Raw genomic sequence first — 25,109 nt, 5'->3', positions numbered from 1 at the left:
TGTCAAGGGCAGAACATTCTGCTGAAGAAGTCACCAGTCTTTACCCACTTCAGTTGTTAGAAGGCATGAGTGACCTTGATGTAAGCAATTTCAGAAGAATGAGGGGGCAGAGGCTAGCACAGACCATGTTGAAAAGTGAATGGGAAATAAACATGATGGAGAGAGTCAAGGTTGTACTGATCGAAGTGGAGAAGAGGACTTATCTAGAGGAAATTTGGTTAAGGGTAAAAATTTATCCTGTCTGTCTGTCTATCTATCTGTCTGTCTGTCTGTATGTCTATCTTCTATCTAATCTGAACCTTAAGGTGATATGGATCCTCAGGTGGCCTGCTTTTGACATCTTCTGTATATTAGTTTCAGAAGAACCAGAGTGGCATCTTCTGATCCACCAGATAGAAATGAGGAGTCCTTCTGCTTTAACTTTTTCAGCCTGCCCACTTCAAGCACACCATGCTTGAGAGGGAAGGGAGTGCCTAGAAAGCTATAGGAAGCCCCAGAATTCGATCCACCTCCCTTCAGGTCCTGCCTCACTTCCCTCTTCACTTGGCTCCCCTTTCTCATTGTGTTCCATTCACACAATGCAGTCTGAAACCAACTTGCAAACCCTGTAGAGTACACTGTTTCTGACTCTAGCCCCTTGATACTACCTGCCTTGCAGAAGGTCTAAATGGCACTGCTGGTATGGATCACGGTCATTCTCACAAAGAAAGTGGTGAGTCACTGAAGTCATTTCAAGGCATGCTTAGAGACCGATGGGAAAAACCCAGTAGGAGGGAGATGCTTTGTCTTCTTGATTACTGCATTCATTTCCAGGGCCTTCTCAAATCCTTATTTTTTTTTTTCTTTTACTTAAAAAAATTACCCTGTTGACTCGTTCTTTCAGGCAATCAATGGAAAAATAAAGCATACACAAAAACTGAAGCCTTTCCTCAAACTCCCTAGTCTCTGTCTCTCTCTCATTTATCTAGCTCACATTAAGTTATTGGAAAATAGGAGCTTTTTTTCCCATGAGTAGTAGCTGATTTTATGATTTTAGGAAAATGTTTTTGTTCTGCAAATGTTAACTGTTGACATCAGAAGAAGGGAGATTTATAAAATTAGAGCCTGTGATTTTGTTAGTTTAGAAAGGTCTATGTCAAAGTATTTTCCTTTGTTTTGTTTTTTTAACAAGAAAAAAGACAGATTTTTATTCATATACATATAGGAGTTCACAAAGAATTATGACTCTGTTAAAGTTTTAAAAATTATCTCAGTTGTCTTTTACAATGACAATCAAAAACAAACAGTAGTTGGTTAAGTGTTCAATTATGAAGTATCAATATTAGGTATTTATAAAAAGTATCTTTGAAGAAGAGTTAACAAAATTCCCTGAAGTCAGGAACTGTTTCTCTTCTCATCTATTTATTTATTCACTCTGTTTTGCATTATTTTTTCCCCCAGGGCTTAGTATAATGCTTGTATATATATATATATATATATATATATATATATATATATATATATATAGTGGTTCTTAATGAAAATCATTGTTGTTTCAGGTATCTGTTTTATTGATTTTCTGTTTTAACTAATTCGTTTCTACTTTTGCCTTGGTTAGTTCCTTCAAACTACTTTCCTTCAGTCTGTTTTGTTACTCTCTTACATTTTGGGGGGCTCCATGCTTTACTTATTTTCATGTTTTAATTATGTGCTTTTAAGGCTGTGAATTTTCTCCTGATTATTACTTTCACTGGAGCTTATAGGTTCTATTATGTATTTTCTTCATTACTATTGTTTTCTAGAAATTCTGTAGTTTCTCTTTTCATTTCCCGTTTGGCTTAAGAGATCAGGATTTTTTTTTTTCTAGATAGAAGAACCTAGAATTTGTAATCTTTATTTCATTTCAGGAAAGGCTTATGTTGTTGTTGCTGTTGAAATAGTTTAAAATGTTTGTGATGTTCCATCATTTTGATTTTGTTTCTTCATCGATCTCTATGTGGATCAATCTACATATGGATGCCTATCTGTAAATAATCTTATACTTCTGACTTTTTAATGTAGTCCTTTTTCCTCCTTTCTACTTTATTTTGCATTTTGTTTGATTTTCTTTTTCTGTTCTTTAATCCTTACTGTGCTTTTTACGGTGTCTGCTCTTCCTTGTATTCCTTGTAGTTTAGTCTTCATCTCTGAAATGACTTTGTCTTCTTCTGCTGTTGCTTTTCTGACTGCTGTCAGTTCCTGTTGCATATCTTCCTGTTATCACAATCACTTCCCTTTGTCTGATCATCTTTTCTCAGAGTTTTGGTATTTCTCCTTTATAGTTTCAGTTGCTGCATAAAGGTTTAAAATTCTCAGCTGGAATATTAGGTTACACTTTTTAACCTGCTTTGTGTCAATATTTTTATGTTTTCACTGTCTGTAAGAATGCTGTTTTTCTCTTTTTCACCTTTTTACGTTTTCTTTGTCTTATCTTTGTGTGAATAGAGACTTTTTTTTTTGTATTTGTATTTTAATGAGATAGATTTTTGTTGTGGTTAGCAGGAAGCTCCTGTGGAGGCGTGGGGCCAGGGTAGGTTTCTGTGCTTCACAGCTCTCAAGGATGTCCACTTCTGCTGCTGTAGCAAAAGGCTTAAAAGATGGTGTCCTGTGAAGTCCTGCCTTTACTCAAACTGCTCTCATCAGCCCTAAGCTCACCTAGACTGTAGTCAGCAAGAGAGAGCCTGCCAGGCCAGCCCAGCCTTTTATACTGCTTGTGTTTGCTGGTTCTTCCTGAGATCATTCCCCCTCCTGACTTCTCTGCACAACTTTTCTTCCTTCTGTTTCTGCTCCATCTTTGGGCAGCAGTTATTTGCAGTTTGAAGTTTTATGATTTTTCTGTCTCCTAATTTCATTGAAAATAGAATTTACACATTTGTTTTTATTTTCTTGCTGTTCTTTATGGTAGGAAGGTTCAGAACTAAGATGCTTCTGTGGTCCTACCTGACTTAGAACTCTTCTCGGTTGATGGTTCACCAGAATCAGAATCAATATAATGTAGTGCTTGTTAGCCCTCAAGTTCATTTTCACCCCAGACTTGGTTCTCCACTTTCCAGACCTGCAAGCTTATCCTCAGGCCACATTCGAGGTGGTGGATAACAGTTATTTTGAAGAAATGTAGGGATAAGGATTCAGACTAAAGCAGAATTCTTGATTTATATTTGCATCTCGTTCTCTTACATGAATAATATTATTTCCTAATGATGTTTCTTGTTTACTGTATTTTATAAGTAACAGTGGCAACATTTCTATTAAAAAGAATATAGCTGAATGCAGTTTGTGATTTCTTGGCAGTTCTTTTGTCTTTTGTATACATTCCCAGAGGGAGATACACTCAGATACAAAGTTTTAGGGTCACTTGAAATAATTCTTCTCTCTATATTTATGCTATCAATTTGAAATACAATAGTATTTCAGAATAGGTACATTTGTTTCAGTTGTTGTTTTTACAGAGTACTCTTTTCTATTTATTAAAAAAAGTTTTTTTTTCAGTGGGGGTAATTAGATTTGTTTGTTTGTTTGTTTGTTTTAATGGAGGTACTGGGGATTGAACCCAGGACCTCATGCATGCTAAGTACTCACTCTACCACTGGGTTATACTCTCCCCACATTTCTATCTATTTTTAAAAGTTATGTAAAAGCATTTACGTGGTTCCAAAATCAAAACAATAAGCCATGTCCCTTCAGAGATGTAGCTTTCATTCTTGTCGCTTGCACCCTGTCCTCTTCCTCTCCTATAGGTAGCAGTTTATTCATTCTTGGTTTATTCATCAATTGTTACTTTTTGATAAATACACACATTGGTATCTTCCTATCTCCATTTTTACATGAAATGTGTCATGTTATAAATACTGTGCTGTTTCAGTGTTTCACTTGGTAGTGTATCCTGGAGGTCACATTGTTGCACTACAGCAGTATACACTGTTCTCCCCCCTTTCTCTCTTCTGCTCTTCCTTTCTCCCTCTACTTTTCCCCTTTCTTCCTTCCTTTTATAAGTTATAACAACATAAATACAGTAAAGTACACAAATCCTGTGTCCAGTTCATGGAATTTTTTCATATGTATATGCCTGTGTAACCACTATCATATCAAGATAAAGAAATTTATCACCATCCATTAAGGCTCCCTGTTGTCTCTTCTCAGTCAGCATTCCTCAAAGGAAACCATTATTTTGATGCCTATTTTCATGGGTTAGTTTTGCCTATTCTGGACATTCATATAAATGGAATCATATGGGTACATAGTCTTTTATGTCTGGCTTCTAACATTAAGTCTGTTAAATTTATCCATATTCTTGAGTATCTAGGAATTTATTCTTTTCCAGCACTGTGTAATATTCAAAGGAATGAATATACCACAATTTATTTATCCATTCCACTGTTGATGGACATTTGGTAATTTCTAGCTTGATAATATTTTATTTTCATACACATGTCCAATTATATAAATGACTATGTCTTCTCCACTGAATTGCCTTAACACCTTTGTCAAATTCTGTTGACTGTATTTCCACAAGACTATTTCTGGATCGTTTACTCTGCTGTGTTGGTCTTTGTCTGTCCTCTCACTAGTACTGTACTGTCTTGGATACTAGAGCTTCATATTTTCTTGAAATCAGGTAACAGGAGTTCTCTAGCTTTGCCCTTCTTAGAAAAATTGTTTTGACAGCTTTAGTTCTTTTGCCTTTGACATAAATGTTAGAAATAGCTTGTTGTTACCTACCAAAAATGCTAGGATTTTCATTAAGACTATGTAGAGTCTACAGATCAGTTTGGGAAAAATTGACAATGACATCGAGTCTTTAGACCCGTGAACAGTGTATCTCTCCATTCACTTAGATCTTCTTTGATCTAACTCTGATTTCTCTGATCAGGGTTATATAATTTTCAATATAAATTACCTGCACATATTTTGTAACAGTTGTAACTGAGATGCTATTTTAAATAGTACCGTTTCTTTAATTCTAATTGCTAATTGTTAATTGTGAGTATGTTCAAATACAATTGATTTTTGCTTACTGACCTTGTATCTTGTGATCTTGCTAAACTCACTTATTAGTTCTAGGGGCTTTTTTTTTAGATTCAGTGAAATTTTTTACATGGACAATCACTTTGTCTGAGAATTGATGACAAACTGTATGGATTTTATTTCTTTCTTGCCTTATCACATTTGCTAGAAATTACTTCTTTTATGCGCAAACTCTTCATGTGTGAAGTTCAGGTGTTAGTGACTTGCAGGGAATGTATATGCAGATCATGGGGCATGCCTTCCTGAGGCTCCCTACCTTCTGTGGTTTTAATCTTCAAGTTCTAGCTGCTTTGGCCACTTGGACTCCAAACTCTTTCTCCATAGCCCATTTAGATCCTTGTATTTCTGGTAGGGATCTGTTCCTCTGCTTACAGGAAACCAGAAAGCAACCCCAGGGAAAGAGCCAGATGAATATGATAAATCTCACCACCTGTTCCTTCCTTCCCACATGCACCAAAGCCCCTCAGATCCTGTCTGTGCATTCCCTCCAGTGCCTATAGTTACTTAAAAATATTTGCCCATGCTTTATAATTTTTTCAGTGGGATGATTCATTTGATATCAGCTACTCCATTATGGCTACTTTTAAATGTACCTTTAAGTGAAAGAAACAAGGGAAATAAAAAGCTGTTATCAAGGATTTATTAACTTTCAGACTTTTCCTTTTCTATATGACTCAGGCTCATGTATAAGTTTGGAAACACCAACCAGATTGAGGAGTAGCTACTTTGGGATCAGTCAGAGATCTGCAGCATTGATACAGTTGGCTACCATTGTACATGGTTAGAATTTCTAAAGTGCAACCCCAAAGTATGAATATGCACACATGATACCCCAAGCACCCTAGGTTTTTCTGGAATCTCCTGATAACATGAGTGCTTAATGTCACTACCCTTATCTTTGCTCTTAGGGTCCAGTCCAGGTACTTTGATTATCCCTACTGTTTATTGCCTGAGGCAATGCCTCAAGAAGCATTAATCAGGAAGATTCTGTCAAAATGTTGCTGATTCCTATCTCCATCTCAAATTCCTACTGCCATTACAATTTTATCTCCAAACGTGAGGCTCTTCCCATTTCTACTGTGCCATAAATGCTTCCATTTGCTGCATCTTCCTCCTAAACAAGCTCCTCTAAGTGGGTAATCACACATGTTTAACTCTTCCTGGTTTGTTTCACACCTTCCTTTGATAGACTCTCAGTATTTACATTCTCAGTTTGATTTCAGAAGAGTTTATACCTTTCCTAACCAGATTACAGTGTTACTGCCCATTCTCTGGGTCCTACGTAGAGGGTAAATTTTTTCAAGAAAAAGATTTTTATTTTGTGCCTATCTCAGATCTTAACAGAGTTTGTTGGTTCACAGCTGTTCCATAAATGCACTTACCAGCTAAATTACAGCATCATATAACATTGCCTTTTAGTTGCTATTTGTATAGTTTTCCATGTTACTTTTTTTCCAGATGTTATTGGTGTTCAACCTAAAATTAGCTCCTTTAGTAAATAATTTGAAGTACGAAAGCTACTCCAAGGACATCATAAATATTGTTGATATTAATTTCCCATGTAGTGCTTTAGGACAAATTTTAGCAACATTTTTCCATGACCCTTAACCTCAGGGATGTATAATTGGAAAAGTGAAATCGAATGTAAATTAAATTTCAGGAACTCATAATGCTAAGCTGTTTTGGAAACAGAGTTAGTGCTGCAGTATGTGTGTTGCAGTTTGTTGTAGAAAAGCTGGTACTTGGTGTCATAAATGAGGTGATGGTGGTGGTCATTCTGCCATGCACAGCAGCCCTCATTTGTAATCCGTTAATCTTTTGCCATTGGCCTTCTTGTGAACAGATTAACTGCAGTAGAAAAGTGTAGACATTTTATAATGAGACTCAATTTGTTCTGGAAATGAAGACCGTAAGTGAATGTTTTTCTTTTTGTATTTCTTGATAGGACTTCAAATTGAGAGACAAAAATAAATGTTCAGAATAGCCAGAATTTGGTCCTGGAAATGGAAAATGATCATGAGTTATTTGAATTACATTTCTGTTAATGTTGAGGTTTGGTCCTTATTCTCTCTACACTGAGGCTTCCTTTGTTGTCAGAGATTGATGTTCCTTCCTTATTCACACAAAAGATTAAAGAGTTCATATAAATGTGAAACATATTCTTCTCCTTAATCATTGTTTTAATTCATTTTCTTGGTAGACATCAAAAGACAAATTGCTATGTTAGAATTAGAATTACATAATACAACTAATATGAGGTGGGTAGCTTTCCATAAACATACAAAAGTGTTTAATATATTTCCTTATTCTTATTTTAGGTGAGGAGTTGTATGATGAATGATGATACTTTTCCAACAATCACTCTGATTTTTTTATTTTTTGTTTTCATTTTTTTAACAGAAATTACCTTTCCTTGTCTTAGTGTGAATGACAAGGGTATTTAATTGGAAGCAGTAACTGTGTGTAGAGGGAAAGAAGTAGTGTCCAGGTGAAGGAAAATGGAGATAATTTATTGTGATACTGCAGTTAGAATTGTAGTGCTATAAAAGATATTAGAGATGATCAATTCAGGATTCTTACAGATGATGAAAACTGATATTTAGAGTAGAAGTAGCCTTGCATGAGGTCACGTCACCAGTTGGCTAAGCAAGAATGTAGCCAGGAAAAATGCTGACCCCATAGTGGTCACAATCCACACTTGGTACTCATGTGGATCCTTAATAGTGGGGAGCTCCCCTAACCCCACAGGGTATATGGAAAGGGTTTATGGGAAGAATTCCTAGTGTCATAGTGTGTTTCATGACCTAGGGAAACTAAAGATCTTTATGACAAGATGCAGTAAGGTCAAATGAATACCTATGAAGGAGCCTCATTCTCATGCAAAGTATCTGCCAGCTCCCCTCCAGCTACCTATTCTAACACCTGGTGAGCCAGGTCCCATCTGCTGAATGAAGAGCACAGCTTGGGTGCCCAGAGGGAGAGGGAGAGGTAAATGTGACACCACCTCTAACATTGCTGACTTTTCTGACTAGTGCCAGGTGGTTTTAAGGCATTGTAGATAAAGGCAAAGTTGATAAAAGTTGGGTAGTCTGGTATTCTAAAAAATCTGTGAAAATTACAAAAATGATACCAAACCAAGCCAGAAATGATTGTAAAATATTAAATAATACCAAAGAAACTTCTACTTACTCCACTCTCCCTTCTTTGTTCTGTAGTACCCCCTGGCATTAGATTGATGAGAGTCCACCTCTTTTTCTATGTGTACACCAAGAAAGAATTAGGATTTTATTTTGTCTTGTTTTGATAAAAATGAAGCTGTATTCTGCATACTTGATTTTTATCCACAACAGTCTTTTTGGATTGCACTTCATATGAGTACCGAGCTACATAATATCCCAAATTATGCATTATAACATATGTGTTGAAGGACATATAAGTCACCTCTAATTTTTTCTTGCAAGTAATACTGGAATGAATATCCTACACCTACCTATGTAAACATGTGTGAGCATTTCCTTTTGCTGAATCTGCGTAGGTTGAATTTCTTGGTCAATGCATTTAGGCATTTAAATTTTTTCTAGATACAGTCAGTTCATCTTGAGGATGTGATATAGAGGTGAAAACCAAGGAAAAGGGGCAGACCTGTGTAGAAGTCCTGGTGTTCTCAGTACTAAAATTTACAGGGATGAAGAAACTAAAATGATGGGCTTCTCTTACTCATTTTTGTGTTCACTCCAAGTGGCTCTGAACCAGAGCTTCTCAGGATCTCACTCAGACTTGATTTGCTAGAAGGAATTACAGGATTCAGAAAGCTGTTAAACTCACAGTTTATTACAGCGAGAGGATACAGATAAAAGTCAGCAAAGGTAAAAGGCGAATGGGTGAAGACAGGAGGAACCAGACGTAAGCTTGCAGGTGTCTTCTCCCAGTGGCGTCTCACGGACGTGTTAGTTCTCCCAGCAGTGGTGTGTGACAGTGTGTACGGAGTGCTGCCAGCAGGGGAGCTGACTGAGGCCTTGGTGTCCAGGGTTTAGTTTTCTGATGTTTCAGGCTGGTCTTGTAAGCATGCAGCACCCACGTGATTAACCTTAGCTGCCCAATTTCCATCCCCCAAGATCAACCTTGTAGAACATGGCCTAGGATCTCAGGCATTAAATGCCTCAAAACAGTCATTCATCAAAGTCACATTGTCAGCATAAATCCTCCAGTCAAACTGATACAGTCTGGCCCAAGGCCTCAGTAACATAAAACCCTTATCAAGCAGGATATTCCAAGGGCTCAGAGGTCGTCTCCTAGGATCTGGCCAAGGGCCAGTCCTTTTGGGGTCAGGCCTTTCTTTAGAATGTGCAGGGGCCTGAGCAACCAGGCCTAAGTTAACCCTTTCCTCTAGAGGTTCCCTATGCCTTTTTGGGGTGATTCTGTGATCACAGGTCCACTTGACGAGAAAGAGATACTGAGGCTGATTGGAGGATGTTTGATCATTTCTTTATTTTAGACTGAACAGCTTCTACTCATAATATGGGGCCATCGTGCACATGGTGGGGCTAGTGTCTGACCAGGGCTGACATGACTTGGTTTGAGTCCTAGCCTGAGCAAGTCTTGAATTTGTCTGTAGAGACTCAGTAACTCCCATATAGATCAGGGATTTGTACATGGGAGCAAAGTAAGACTTTCTGGGGATGGAAAGGCAGTGATGTGAATTTGAAAGATGTACTTTGGGCTATTGGTCCTTGGTCTGGTGGTGAAGATGTGATATTAACAAAAGTTCAGTGTCCAACACCAGTTAATATCTATTAAAAATCACAAACATTTCTGTATATTTACTATATGCAGGTGCCATGATGTCCAAGTGGGGACAGGACCAACACTTGGTGGAGTTTCAAGGGGACAGGTGTTTAATATTATACAACTTAGACAACTGTATCAGTGACCCATTTCTAAGGAGAGTGAAGTCCAGGACAAGAGTACAATTTCTTAGTCATACTGAGATATCAGGCAGAGAATTCAGAAATTGTAAATCCTGCTATTAAAGGGAAAAACAAGAATCTAGCTGTGAATTGCTGGACCAGAAATTAGGAACTTAGATAAGGAATCATAAGAAGACAGGGTAAGAATTCAGTCACAGGGAACCTGGGTCACAAGTCAGGAAATCAATTACTGACAAACTGAAGTTTTCTATTAGCATGGAATCAGAAGTATCACTTGAGGTCAGACTTATATTCCCTGTGTAGGACCAACGTTGGGTTCAGAATCTGGGAGGGACTCAGTGGCTCCATTTGTAGATTGGGGGTAGATTCAGGGGCTGGATATGCAGGGCTTTCTACCACTCTTGTGCCTGTGGGTGGTAAATTTGCTTTTGTTTTATTAAGAATAAATGGGTTTTGTTTACTGAGTACCAAAAAATTCAATACAAGATAGGAAAATAGAGATCCTGTTGACTTCTGGGAGGAGGAAAGGTGGATGGTATGAATTGAGGGGTGATAAGGCGAAGAACATGGAGGAAAGAGTTTCCTCCAGTACGGTGATTTTAGGTGGCTTTTTAAAGAGATACGAACCTCACTCACTGGACAGCAGGCGGCATCAATTCTGTTCTAGTCCATTTTCAGAAAAACCCATTCCTCCTGTATGGCTTGATTTGTGTCTCTTCCCACCCCCCTAGAAAAATGAGAAAAGATATATTGGAGTCCTAGTATCACAGAATGTGAACTTATTTGGAAATAGAGTCTTAAAGAGATAATTCAGTTAAAATGAGGTCATTAAGCTGGGCACCTAATCCAGTATGATTGGTGTCCCTATAAAAAGGGGAGATTTGGACACAGAGATAGACGCATACAAAAGGGAGGTGATGTGAAAACACATGGGGAGAAGATTGGCTATCGACAAGCCAAGGAGAGAAATCTAGAACAGATCCTTCCCTCTTGGCCCTCAGAAGGAACGAACCCCACCGGCACCTTGCTTTCAGACTTGCAGCTTCGAAAAGTGTGAGACAGTACATGTCTGTTGTTTGAGCTACTCGCTCTGGCACTTCATTACAACAGCCCTATCAAACGAGTGTACCTCTCCTGTCCACCTCTTGCGGCTCTTCTTGTCCCTGTGTTCTAACTCCAAAGGCATGGTCTTTTCTACTTTTTACCCTTGTCTTATACTTTCTTATCCATCAGTTCCCCTTTAAAGTAAATGTGTTTGAGTCAAAACAATATGTTGGTAAGATGTCATGTTAAGTAAATAATTGAATAGATGGCAGGTAGAATAGATTCTGGGGGGCAGTGAAGAAGGAAAATAAAGAATACAGCAAGTAGAACAAAGAATGTTATGAAAGCACAGAACCACTCAAGGCTATGCGGCTTCAAGTAGCTGCTGGTTGGGGTAATAAAAGGAAGGAGAGAGAGAACTAGTTTAAAAATCTTTGTCCTGGGGTAGTTTGTTCCTTCGCTGGCTGAATAACTAAAACAGTTCTCTAATATGTTAATGCTACATTACTGATACACTTTGTCACGCAGTGATTTTATTTTTGTTATTGTGAATCTGGAATGATATTTTTGATCAATTTTTCTTTTTATTTATAATAGTTTTTGCTTTGCATGGTTGACATAAAAATTTATGGTGGTTTGTTCCTTTTGTCAACATAAATTCCTCTCTTTGCTACTTAAGTCTTTGTAATTGGTATGTATTCCTGTCTTACTTCTTTTGTCTCTTTGCAGCTGATAACTAATATCTCCATCTTCTTGTTTTTTGACATGAAGTGCTCCCAGTTCGCTTCCTAGTGTCTGGAAGGCATTCATGTGGTGTGGCAACTGCCTGGCTGAGGTAGGATCTTACTGTATTTCCACTGCCTCTGACTCTATGAATCATTGTGGCACATGAAAAATTATAATCCCCAGCATTGACTTCATCCAGTGCTCCTCCTTTCTCCACCTCCCTCCAAGGCTTTACGCTGAGGACTGTACCTCTCAGGATAAAATACGCCGCCTCAAGCGCCTTTCCCCCACCCTCTGGGTTGGTGGTTTCCTTGAAGTTGCAGCCCCGTGGTGTGTAAAAGGAGATATAAGACTGTTGGGGCAATCTGGGGAGTGGTATCTCACAATGAATTACCACCACAGAAGAGGGATGTGCTCAGTTTTCCATTAGTGCAAACTCAGCATTTCTAACTGGAGGGCAACAGTAGGTATAATGAACACTGTTTTTGTCCTATTTATGCATTCAGCTTCTTCTGGTATCAAAGTCAATTTTTCTTTGAGAGATTACTCTTTCTCTGTTCTCCAGGCTGATATGGGGTGCAAATAGGGAAGCCGTTGTTCCACTAGAGTACATTTTCCCAAACTGATGCTATCTCAGAAAGTTAGATCCACTGAGACAGTGACCAAGGTGTAGCCTTGTATGTTCTGACTCTCCCTTTTGGGAGAAAGTGACAATAAGTGATATTGTCCTACATAGTCCCTGTGTTTTCAAAGGGGCTCCTTCTCTGGTTCTAAGGAGGAGGCAGAATGCTCTGGCACAGCAAATAAGAGCATTGCATGTTTCCCTGGTCATGGTGATTCATTCGAAGACGGGATATGGCCCAGGCAGAGCCAGTAGGACATAGTTTCTCAGGCTGAGAAAGAGGTAGATGCTCTTTTCTTTTGCAGTTGGGCCCAGGAGGATATGATCTGGGAGCTGGTAGGGGCTACCAAATGAAGCCTGAAATCCATTCAGTTCAGCCAGTGTGAGATAAGATAGGAGTCAAAACATGAAGAGGAGCTGAGTCTTAATAATACAGTTCAGGCCCCTAGGTTGATCTCTGCCTGAATTTTTATGCTAATTTGAGTTAAATTTCTATCATCTGGAAACAAAGAAGCACTGGCTGGTATTGTGGCAGAGGGATGGATTGTCTGTCTACCTTTTTTTTGGGTCATCTTGTTACCTATGCTTCTGGTAGCAAAGGATGACCCTGAGGTCACCAATTATTTTTCATTCCTACTTTAATGGCCTCACTATTAGTTGAAATTCCTTCCAAATTCTTAGAATACATTTAACAGTCAGCCCTCGTTTTCCCTTTCTGGTTCTTGTACATGTCTAGTGGGAGGTTGAGTGGGAATTAATGAAGGACTGTCAGTCAGATGCATTTGAAACCGAGCAGTGATACTGATGGCTGAGCTGAATCATTCTCATTTGACAATCTTTGCCAGGCATCTCATGTTGATCCCTTATTAATTAGACATTTTTTTTTCCAGTTTGGCTGTATGCAGCAGAAAAGCCAAGGGAGAGTAGCTTAATCTAGTTATGTTTTTTTTTTTTTTGTTTTCTTCATGTAATGAAAAATTGGAGGTAGGCAGTGTAGTGATGGCAGAATGGTCTAGAATGTCATCTGGGACCTGACTTCTATCTTTCTGCTCAGGTATCTCAAGCACAGGTTGTCAGTCTTCAGTTCTCAGGGCCCTGGCACAGAATTCCAGAGAGAGAAGAAAACAACTAAGGGACAAACATCACATGCCAGCTAAGTGAGTCCTTTAAGAAAACCTTCTTTGAAGCCCTGCAGAGTGCCTTCCATTTACTCCTCGTGTGCTCAAACTGTCACATGGCCTCCCCTAACTGCAAAGGAAGCTAGAAAGTATAATTTCTTAACTGGGCACCTGGGTGCTTCACAGAGTAGGTGTTCTTTTAGTAAGAAGGAAGGGGAGAATGAGTATTTGATAGGCAGCTGGCAGGCTAATAGGTGTTGGATGGGTAACTAAACGTCTCATCTGTGAAACCCTTAATGCAACAACCCTTTCTAACCTTCTCAGTGCTTTGTGTCTATTCCTGTATTTTTTGGTTATTGTAAATATTCTCTGTAATTTTTTTTTTTAGCATTGTTTCTCTTTGCGACAGTGCTCTGTTGAAGTCTCTGAAGCTTACGTGTACTCACACACTGAAGGATACTAGGAGACTGCATGTTACTCTTGTTCAGAATTGTATTTTACATATTTAGGCCATGGCTGGACCAGTGGTGTGCTGGAGCCTGCTTTACTGCCCCCTAAGGGTTGATTGTTAAATTTTCAGGAATTTCGCAAGCTGGCTATTAAACATAGTCATCATTAAAAAGTAATTTATGTAAACTTATAATGAAATAAATTATATTAACAACAAAGGAAAAAACTTATTACTTCTTAGTTATTTTACTCTGTAATTATACCTATGCTCTTGGGGTTATTTGTATTTATCTGTCTGATGAAAATTAGATAACAGCATCTAATTTTCCCAATTCTGCATTTAATGACATCATGTTGGTAGCTGGAAGGGGCCATGGTGGGAGTACTTGTACCATGGAAATCAGCAAACACGGCAAATTAAGGCTTGAGTTATTATTTTGTTGATTGTCTGTCTAGACCTAAGAAACCGATGGAGGAAAGGCTAATAAAGCAGATTAAACTTATGTGTGGTGTTTTTTAGCTGCTTCATTATGAATAGCACACACAAAAAAGGAGAAAGCTGAAATAACTGGTCCAAAGCTGACTCAAAGCTGCCCTTTCCTTGGCCTTCTAGTTGTGTGACATAATAAAATTCTTAATGTTTGGATCTCTTCTAGTTCGATACTCCATTACTTGCAGCTAAAAGGATCATAATGGATTCAGCTGCTCTTCTGACATAAAGGTGATGATTCTCGGAACCCATTGAGTCCTTTATCCATTTAATAAATACTAATTGAACGTGCATGTGCCAAGCACGTGCTGGGTGCTGAGGTTACAGTGGAAAAGAGCGCAGATATGAAGCTGACATCATGGATTGTTGTAAAAATGACAACAATGTGTGTCTTAGTGTGGCTGGAGCCTAGCTGAGGAAAGGAGAAGAGTACTGTGGGACGCAGTTAGAGAGAGAGGCAGGAACCAGGTTATGCACGATATTGTCAGCCAAGTTTTGAGGATATTGAATTTTGTTCTGAGAGGGGTAGAAAACATTGAAGAATGTGAAACGAAGGAGACTTGATCAGTTTTGAAGTTTTAAAAGGACTTGCTGGTTTCTGCAGAAGCACTGAAGAAAGTCTAGGGTAGAGGCAACTGTGTACGCTAGTGCAGTGAGAGATGAAGTGGGTTTGAATTAGGGTGGTAGCCATAGAAAAGGGGATAAAGATGGGGCTTCAGGTTATAATTTAGTGGTAGAGTCATTTGGGCATGATGAACAATTGGATCTGGGCAGTTAGGGAGAGATCACTGTGAAAGTTGACTCCCAAGTATCTGGCAGTAGGTGAATAACGGTGCAACTTTTTAGAAAAGACATGCTAGAGGAAGAGTACATTGAGCCAGCATAAGATATAAGAGTTCAGTTTTGGACATGTTAAACATGAGATAACTATGAGACATTTAAGTGGAAATTTTAAGAAAGATGGAGATGTAAGTCTGGATCTCCAAAAAGGAGTCTGACAACTAAACACATGCAATTCAAGATGTCTGCTCATCGAGTCTTTAGCCAGGAGATCTTCAACAACAAAGAGGAGCAACGTTAACAGGGAAGTGAGCTTATGCTCTCAAGTCTCACTGTGGTAGGCATCTAAAAATGCGAAGTAACCTGCATCCGTATGTCACAGACAGTTCTACTGACACACCTTCAAAATACATTCCAAACTCTATTTCTTTTACCCATCTTCACTGCTACCAATATAATATTTCCACTGGGCCAATGCTACAGACTCCTAATATCTCTTGGTGGAAATGAACAAGGCAATTAGATGTATGTTTTTGGGAGTCAGGAGAGAATCTGGGAGTAGAGAGGTAAATGTAGAGTCTTTGGAATAAGGCAGGAGTCAGTAGATAAGGGGTCAGGGTAGGGAGTATTCTAAGAAGGAAGAGAATGTGTGAAAGTACAAAAGCATAAGGTAGTATTGGTTTTGGGAACTAAAAGTTAAAAAAGGAAACTAACCTTGAGTAGTTAGTCACCGAAATCAGCGCTTACAGCATAGAGAGGACAAGTCATCTGCTTACGATTTACACAATTTGTTCTTTAAAAATATTATGATATATTGTTATTTAATCAATATGGCTTAAAATATATATGGGTTGGGCACATAGTTCGGGGTGGATGGAAGAGAGAAGACTGATACAGGGGCAAGGGTGTGGTCAGTCTTGTATGCTACATAAGGTATTTTAGATTTTGTGCTGTAACTCAATTTGCTTGAACCCATGTAAGAGGAGGCTTTGATGATCATGAGAGAAACACATTAGTTCAAATTTGACAAATAATTATTGAGAACCTATTATGTAAGCCCTGGGTGATACAAAACGAGGCCAGACTCGGCTCTGACCTTAGAGATGATCGTCTGGTAGGGAAATGAGACATGCAAACTAATAACTACATTATGAGGCGGGATGTGAAGCCTGAGGGCTATAAAGTCAGGAAATGCGGGAAATAAAGATGTTCCAGGGAAGGTGGGTGGAGACTGATGGGCTTCTGTGAACATGTGAGTGCTTTTGTTGTCTGTGCAAAAGAAAAAAGGGCTGAGATTGTCTTAGAGCGTGTGGTGCATTCAGAAAGGGATGGAGACAGAACTTGTGAGGAAATGAAAGTTGCTCCACCATATCCAGCAAAGATTCAGATTTAAAATGGATAAATTAGTGTAAGATTAACTATGTTACCAAGTGATATCTGGTTGTATGAAAGAAACTCACTGTAGAATAAATAAACAATGCTCTCCTCAAAGACAAGAGAGAATTTCATTCAAAAAATGTTCTTTACACAACTCTCTAGCCCTCACTCGATGCAAGGTCTGTCTGTCAACTCCACGCACGTCTCTAGCACTTTGTCTTCTCTTTTGGTGCACATGACTCTACTGCTACATCTCATTTCCTGAACCTGTAAACTGTATCCACCCCAAGGCAACCAGGGGCACACACAAAGCAGAATAAAAATGTAGGTAATGAAAAGAGATTGCTAGCCTGACAGGTAGTTTGGGCGACTGCTTTGTGGGAAGCCGATCACTCTGCTTTATAAGATAAGGTCATTGTGTAACGTTGGTCAGAGTCTGCCCACGGGAGGCAAACTGCTTTTATCTGTGCTGCTGTTGGTTGGCAGACCATTAGACTGATTTTTGTGTTTGTTTGTTTATTAATTCTCCATTAAATCTGGATAATACTATAAGCATAAAGCAGCAAGCTTAAAATTAGAAAAAAAATTGAATTTACTCTGAAATCATGGCAATGCCTTGTAAAAAAGAAGAAAGAGCAAAATTTTTATGTCAGAGCTAGTCATTTTGCTAGAAAAATTTGGGACATTCATAAGGTAAAACAAAAAAGTTTTAGTTTTATTTTGATAGTCTGAAATTCAGAACAAATGAGGAAAAAAGAAAATCTAAAGCTCTTAATACTCGTTTAAAAATGAGTCTATTTAAAAAGTGCAAAATTAAGACTTGCGTTCTGATATAGTGTGCTTTTTAAAGAATACAGGTCTACACCTCTCCCCTGTTCACCGTGAGCTTCATAGATTAGAGGTACACTGTATTGTGTGGGCGCATGTGTGTGCATGTGTTTAAAGCTTTTGCTTAATTGGATTTTTTTGTACCTATCTTACAGGGGGATTTGTGGAATCCTTTCCAGATATAATATTGCATTATTATAAAAGCTTTACTCCTCTTATCTTTGTGGGCAGAGGGTCAGAATGGACTGCATATGAGGATTAAAATCAGCCTGCCCTGGAGCCAAACAAACCAGGATGGATTACACAAAACATTTTAACAAATGCTGGAGGTCCTGGCTTGCCTTTATCTCTGACCTCTGAGATGTCAGAAAATGTTCCAAGGACATCATTTGGAGGAAAACAGAAATCAGATATAAAATTCCATCAGCCATGAAGGCTGAGCTTGTATAAAATGTTGATCTTAGTTTCAGGAACCACTTACATGCTTTAAAAAGACAGTAGAAATATTCTTGGCTCTTCCTGTATGGGTGAGATGGGGCACCCCGAGGCTCTGCCCTGTGCTCTGCTCTCCCCCTTCTCTGTCAGAGGCGCTCATTGCCCTTCCCTGGTTGCCTCTGGAACCTGCAAGTGAGGGTCTGGGCAGTTCCAGCCACACTTCTGAGTACGCCTCGCACCCTTGGGCCATCCTATTGCCTAGGTTCTCTGATTGGAAATTCTGGAACTGCCTTTCATTCCCTGTGGCACTGAATTGTTACTGCTAAAGCTTTTGTGGGAAAGTAGTAACTTAAGAGTGTATTAATAGCACGGTTTGGGATTAATATAACACTTTTTCTTTAAAAATGTTGTAACCTGAGAACTGTATTGCCCTGCCAGTGCCCCTGGGGAATTAGCAGGAGCACCTCTTGCTCCCTCCATTTGAAGAGACAGATGTTTTCTGTGTAATTAAAGCATTAATGGGCTGTAAGTAATTAAAGTGTTAGTAAGAGTCAGTTAAAAAAAACAAAAACCCAAACTACAATGAGAAGCATCTGACTTTTAAAGTAGGTAGAATAATTTACAGAAGTGAGAGAAATAAACCCCTATCCAGGAGCTGATGGGGAGAAGGAAAGAAAAGAAAGGAAAATGGGCCTCTGTCCTGTTCTTCCGGACATAAGCATCAGGGAACCCGGGGAAGCTGGTCCGTTATCAAGCAAAGCACATTAATGACTCTTAGAAAAGGAGTGACATGCACAAGACAAGCCACAGGGAGTGCAGAGCTAAAGTGTTCTGCAAATTAAAGAGGGGATTGAGTTTCCAGAGGATTCCTGAGAGAGGAGAGCTTGAGATGCAGAAAAGCATAAAGTCTTTAGGGAATAGCTAATGTTCAGATTTTGTTTGCCGCACGGTACAAGGTACTTCATGCCTTGTGCTTTGGGTAGAAATCATACAAAGGGGGCTGTGTTCTTTCTCTGACACAGACTTGGGAGGACAGAGCAAGTGTGAGTAGAAAAGACAAAAGCAAACTCTTTTACCACTTCCCTCTTCCGGTCATGCCTCACTCAGGAAGAATCCTTGGTGAGGGTGGGCAAAAGAGCCCGCTTCCCCAGTGCAGGGGTCCCGAGGCGTCCTCCTGATCTCTAAGGGCATTGGAGTTGTACTTGGCTGTGGATGCCAGCTTGTTAGGCGTTTTCAAAGGGAATTCTAGAAATAGTAGTGAAGTGTATACTTAGAGAATAATCTTTGAAGCCACCCTGACCTGGGTTTGAATCTTGGATCTGAATGTTCATAAAATCTGTATGACTATGGATAGATTTTAAGACTTAGAAAAAAGTTTGACTCCTCACCTATGAATTAGGGGTAATGGTCCTTTCCCCAAGGTGTTGTACTGAATTATATCATATTTGTCAAGGAAGTGGCACTGAGCGTGGTACATGGTAGGTATGTGAGACCTGGTACGGTCTCTTTATACTAGCGTCAACAGATTGAGTTTTTATAATGAAACTTCAGAATGCGCTAAAGTTGAGGCAGGAGGAGTCATGAAGGTGCCTCACCCATTTCTCCTCCCCTCACTTCCCCCCTTTTTAACCTTCATTACCTTCTATTCTTCCTGCTCTAACTCGCACTGGGATGATGTAAGAATTGAAGTCGGGAGATAGTTCCAGATGGGTAAAGAATTGCTAGCAGAGAGCAAAGAGGAAAAGAAATGCAAAGAGGGGTGCTTAGCGGCAAAGAGGAATTCCCTTGGTATTCTGGTCAAGACAGCACTTCTTGTGCTCATTTGGTTGACAGCGATGCTCTGAGGGCACCTCCGTGTAACTTTGTCTCAGGCACTTCAGTTTTCTAATGGATGCTTCCCACAGTTGTCACTCCCAGGCTTTAGGGGTGGTTGGAGGTAGGAGGAGGGGTTGGCCCATCCTGTGGTTATTGGGTCCTCGCTGCTGCTGGCTGATCACAGGTTGGCCCAGTTAATTTAATGTACAGAACACGTCAGGAGGGAATGTGGCGTCCCACGGCCCGTTTTCTGTCCAGGGTCCCTGGCCCCTTTCTGCTCCGGGCAGCCAGTTCCTAACATCTCTGGGTCCTGAAGTGTATGTTCACAGAGGTTTCATATGGTTTTTGGTCTTCTGAGTTCTGTTAACCTCTTTCTGGTGTCTGGACATCTCCAAGGCTCGGTTCAAGGATGAGAAGCCAACCCTCTGCATGTGTCATCCTTTCCCCCAAGTCCCTTAGAAAATGGTCTTTTTTTTGCATCTCTGATTCTGTTCAGATATTACTCAGCCTATTACACAGTTTAATTTTGTAACAGGCCTTTTGAATCTGAATCAGTCTACTCAGTATTGTGGAACCTTGGTTACATAGATTAGATGGGAAGAAAAGGCGACGCTGATTTAAGATAAGGAGAAACTCCACTAGGTGCTCACTCTGTGCACTGGGGAGTTATTTTATAACTTGTTAAAAACATATTTTAAAAAGAACTTGCAAAGTGACCCGGTATAATTTGAGAAAATGGCGAAGTGTCAAGCTTATCACTAAACTCTCTAGGATGGGCATCATCAGAATCATAGAGGTAGAGATATTACGTATTTTTATTTTAAGATCGCAATATAGTATTCTAGATACAAGACAGGATAAGAGCTAGTAAGAGCTTTTGTTGCAACATGCAAACAAACTGTCTTGAGAGGTGGCAGAGGTGAAGGATGTCGGCAATTTGACTAATTCTGTTTCCTTTCCTGAGGGAGGATTTGATCATCTGAAGGCACTGTGTGAAGGAAAACACTGTAACTGCAAATCATGTCTTTATGAGAAACAATGAAAAACCTTTTCAAATCGGTTTACTTGCTACATCAGCTTCTTTGTGCTATGGAACTTCAAAATGTAATTACTGGGCCAAGCAAAGACAATGAATTAAAAAAAAAAATAGCCATAGAACCAAGACAGTCACACTCCTCAGTGCTCCCTTGGTTATGTGTAATCTGCACTGCTTCCACACAATGAACAATCCTTTGGGTTTTCTAAAGCTTTAGTAATATTACAGCAAATGAAATATCCTCAGAGAATGGTTATTTTCCCTTAATGTGTAATAATTGTTCTGTGCTGGCTTACCATGGCTGCTCTTCTCCAAAGAATTTTGTTATACTTTTGTATATTATATTTGTGATTTTATTTTTATCCTAGGATATTTTAAAATGAGATTATTACATATGCTATATCTGTGTCATTCAAATAAATTTGTGAGACTGGAGAAAACAATATGAAGTATTAGCTGGGTCATTTACAAGCTGTCTGGTCTTGATCAGGTTAATTAATATCTTGTACGTCCACTTCTTCATCTGTATAATGTAACACAATGCATGGAGTTTTTTCTTTTTTTTATTAGATTTAAGAGATTTTGAATGTGAAAGTAGTTTTTAAAGCATGATGGAAAATATAGTTATTGGTTGTTTTAATTATTTATCAGATAATAATTATCATGTGAGAAACAGATTCCGATCATTAACTGAATACTCTGATTCTTAGAGCATTTCTACCTCAACTCAGTGGAATCTTTGAATCAAAATACAGAGAGGTAGAAGTCCTTATTTCTACTTTGAGCTTCTACAGTTAGCTTCCTTTTTATTTCTCAGGAATATACCCCACCAATGAAGGGAAACTTTGACAGTACCCCATATACTCTTCGACCTGTCTCCTGGTGTGTCCGTCCTTCACTGTGTACATGCCTGTGGAAACATCTTTCTTCGTAAGAGACCTTCATGCTAACAGTTTGTTGACTTTTATGAAATGTACCCAATTTATTTGACTTGATCTATCACCAAGACTTCTGCTTGGGTTTTAAGCCATATGTCCACTGATAGACTTGCAAACTGTCATTTTGCCAAATCTTTGGGCTCTGCATTCATGGTTTGTGTGGGTCAAGTGGTCCTCCATGTAGTATGTTTATCTGTGGTCACTGTGTAAAGAAAGCACACCAAAGACTCAAGTCACTCATCTGCCTAGAAGGTTAAATGTGGCTCACTCCTTGAATTTGCTTGTAGGACATCTGGTCTTTAAAAGATGTCTGTCTCAGTACCAGTTGCTTTTTTTGGTTCAGTTGACCTCACTCATTTCAGACAGTTTTTGAAAAGCATGTTCTATGATTTAAGTTTGTGAACCTCTTGAACTTACAGCAATGCTCTTTTAAAATGACAGAGGCCATCTTTCTGACATGGTTTAAGTCCCTCCAGGCCTGAGTGCAGTGAGAGTCGGAGTAGCCTGGAGACATTGCCTGGCCTAAGTTATATGATCTCCACACTTAACTGGAAAGTGAAACACTTCACAGCATGATCATACTCTTTCATAGTCATCTTTTATCTTCAGTATCGTGACTTTGTAGAACATCTTCTCTGTTTGATCTCTCTGTAAAAAATGTTTACAGATAAATTCCAGGTGTTCCTGTTTGGATTTAAGAGGTCCTGTTTAACAGTTTCAAGTTGATGAAATATGAACTCTTTATCCAAAGCATAATATCTCAAAGAGATGAATTCCTAAGACACACTTTAAACTGAAAGTTATAATTCATTTTTGTAGGAAGACAGTCAGGGGGTATTTCAAATTTAGATTATTTTATTCTGAATTTCTAAATGTTCTGTGCGGTTTTATATGCACTTGTATGTTTTTTGCCTCCATATAGTCTTCAGTATTATTTCAAATACGAGTTGGTGGCCTACTTTGTGACCTTAATGGTGCCTTCTGTTTTTCTTAGATGAAGGGGACTAATATTCATTGAGTACCAGGTCCTGGGTGCTGTGCTAAGTGTACTGCCTACATTATCTTATTTAATCCATAGAATATTACTGTGAGTAAACATATGATTGTCTTTATTGTATAAATGAAAAAAAAAAACAAGAAAAAGAGAGGTTTAGCAACTTGTCCCAGAATAATAGTAAACAAACTAGTATATGACAGAACCTGGATTAGATGCCAGATTCTGAAGTTTATGATCCTTCTACTATACCAGGTGGTGGTAAGAATGTTTTAAAGCGGTCATCCAATTATAGTAAGTTAGCAGAGTGTGCATAAAACTAATGTGTAGATGTGTGTGTCTGTGTATTTAATTATAGCCTGCCAACTTGCAAGTAAAGATTTCAGGTATCTTGGAATCCCAGCATATCCAGAGATCACAATTGCAGAACCTAAACATGGACATGGTCTAGCATTTGCCTGCACTGCTTAATCAGTGTGGACATGACCTCCTCACATGACTTTGGGAGCAGAGGTCTTGTCTTTGGGTGTTTCCCTCTGCTCATTTCTAGTGTGAGGGTATCATTGCTAATGAATGCAACGGATTTAGGAAACTCTAAGTTACTAGAAATTCAGTACCAGTGTTGTCCTGCTGGTGGGACTTTTAAACATTACGGGCCCTAAAGTATATGAAGTTAATTTAATTAGCATGAGATGAAGCCAGTGGTCTAGTTACAAATGTAGAAACCAGCACTCAGGACCCAGTACTGGCAGTGGTTCACACTTCGTCTCTCTTGGAAGGATTAGGAGTCATGGGTGCTGAACAATGGAAGGATTAGGCCTTTTCATGATGACTCAGATTTTATGCAGAAGAGGATTTTAATTCCCCAGTTGAGTGGAAATGTAGGCTTTTCTCATGGCTCTAAATTAGTAAGGTGGCATATAGATAAAGTAACCTGGACAGTATGTGGCTCTACAAAATTATTAAAATTTACCTTTGCTTGAATGTGGAGGAACTGATCATGTACAGTATAATAATTTCCTATGGAGGGGAAATTATATATGCATATAGACAGATACAGAGGTAGATACATTGATCCATCCATTGATTTATCCATCCATCCATCCATGTGAAACGTAAGAAAAATTAATAGTAGATAAGGAGATTGAAGTTAGTTTTCTACAGATTGGAACAACTGTAATAGTAAAATGTAATCAGCAATATCCAGCAATCTGGATTACAAAAAACAAAACAAAACCCTCAGTACTTGCAATGCATCCAATAAGGAATTATTCTGGCTTTGGGCTTGTATTTTTACATCAGAACAATGGTATCCATATCTTCTCGACCTTAAGAGTCAGGAATCAGAAGTTCTACTTTAACTCCTTTAAGTTTCCCAGCATGTGAAATAAAAGGGTGAACTGGAAGATCTCTGAGATCTCTGTGAGCAGCTCAGGATAAATGGATGGGAAGAGCTAATTTTTTAATCTGACCTATGTTTGAATTCTGGCTTCATTCCTTTCTAGTTATATAACTCCTCTGTGCCTTGAGTTTTGCCTGTAAAGTGAGAGTGTAATACTATTTTGTATGATTGATGGGATTATTAAATTAAAATAACAAAAATGGCTTAGCGCACTTTTGTTCTCTTTCTACAACTATAGGGACTAATTTAAATACTAAAAGTTAGCTATTATTCTTGCTCTTTATTTTAATGGTTCAGATGAAATTGGTAAAAAGTATTGTGAAGGAAAAGCTGGGCTGGTCTAACAAGATAACTCACAAGTCTAGGAATGTGAAGGAGAGGCTGGGCTGGTCTAACAAGATAACTCACAAATCTAATTATTGGAATACTGATCTGAGTTCTTCTAGACTAACTTGTAAATCTAGGTTAATTAGTGTTGGTTTGCTGTTCATGTTTTTCGCTGGCCAGCTGGGTTTTCAAAGAGATATATCTGGCTTTGGATGTTGGTTTGCTGCCTCCCTGCCTCCACTTTTGTGATAATGATGCTGCTAAAGCTGTTCCATGCCTATTGGCCGAATACCCCAAGCTTGTACTTTACCCTATAAAACCTCATGCGCACGTCTTGGAGGTGCTCAGAGCTTCGGAGCAGAAGCCCCTCTGAGCCCGCCGGCGTAACACATCAGAGTACTCCAACCCTCCGAGTGGTGCTTGTTTCTTGACTGGCCTGTCGTTTCCGTAACAGTATGATACTACATGGGCCAACAGACAACAACTGCATTGCACTAAGCTGTGGTTAGGAGAGAAATATTTCACAGGGCGGCTGTGGAAATTAAGTAAATAAAACATTTTAAAGTGATTTGTGGATTCCTCCATTCAAAATGTGTTTCCTGAAAAGGTCTGTGTGCTGGCGCCACTGCTGGTATACACAGGTCCTGCTCTCAGGAGGCTTAGGGTCTAGAGTGCGGGAGACCCTTATTATTCAAAGAAGCAAACTGAAGAACCACTGTAGGTCCTTCTCTTGGGAGAATAAATCCACGTTGGTTC

General features: G+C 39.0%; 1 protein-coding gene across 6 annotated transcripts in view; it reads left to right on the top strand.

The window, feature by feature from the left end:
- Positions 1-25,109, top strand: part of KCNH5 (potassium voltage-gated channel subfamily H member 5) — a 333,981-nt gene that overhangs the window by 8,774 nt on the left and 300,098 nt on the right. For 3 of the 6 annotated variants that reach the window (XM_072963180.1, XM_072963179.1, XM_072963178.1), the window contains exons 2-3: positions 11,787-11,850; positions 13,418-13,520. The exons of the other annotated variants lie outside the window; for them this stretch is intronic. The gene's annotated coding sequence lies outside the window, so the exon portion shown is untranslated. The remainder of the gene's footprint in view (positions 1-11,786; positions 11,851-13,417; positions 13,521-25,109) is intronic. 6 annotated transcript variants of the gene reach the window in all.

The sequence above is a fragment of the Vicugna pacos genome, chromosome 6 (assembly GCF_048564905.1).
Source record: "Vicugna pacos chromosome 6, VicPac4, whole genome shotgun sequence".
Taxonomy (NCBI): domain Eukaryota; kingdom Metazoa; phylum Chordata; class Mammalia; order Artiodactyla; family Camelidae; genus Vicugna; species Vicugna pacos.
Note: the sequence above shows the minus strand (reverse complement) of the source record. Positions and strands in the feature narration are given on the sequence as shown.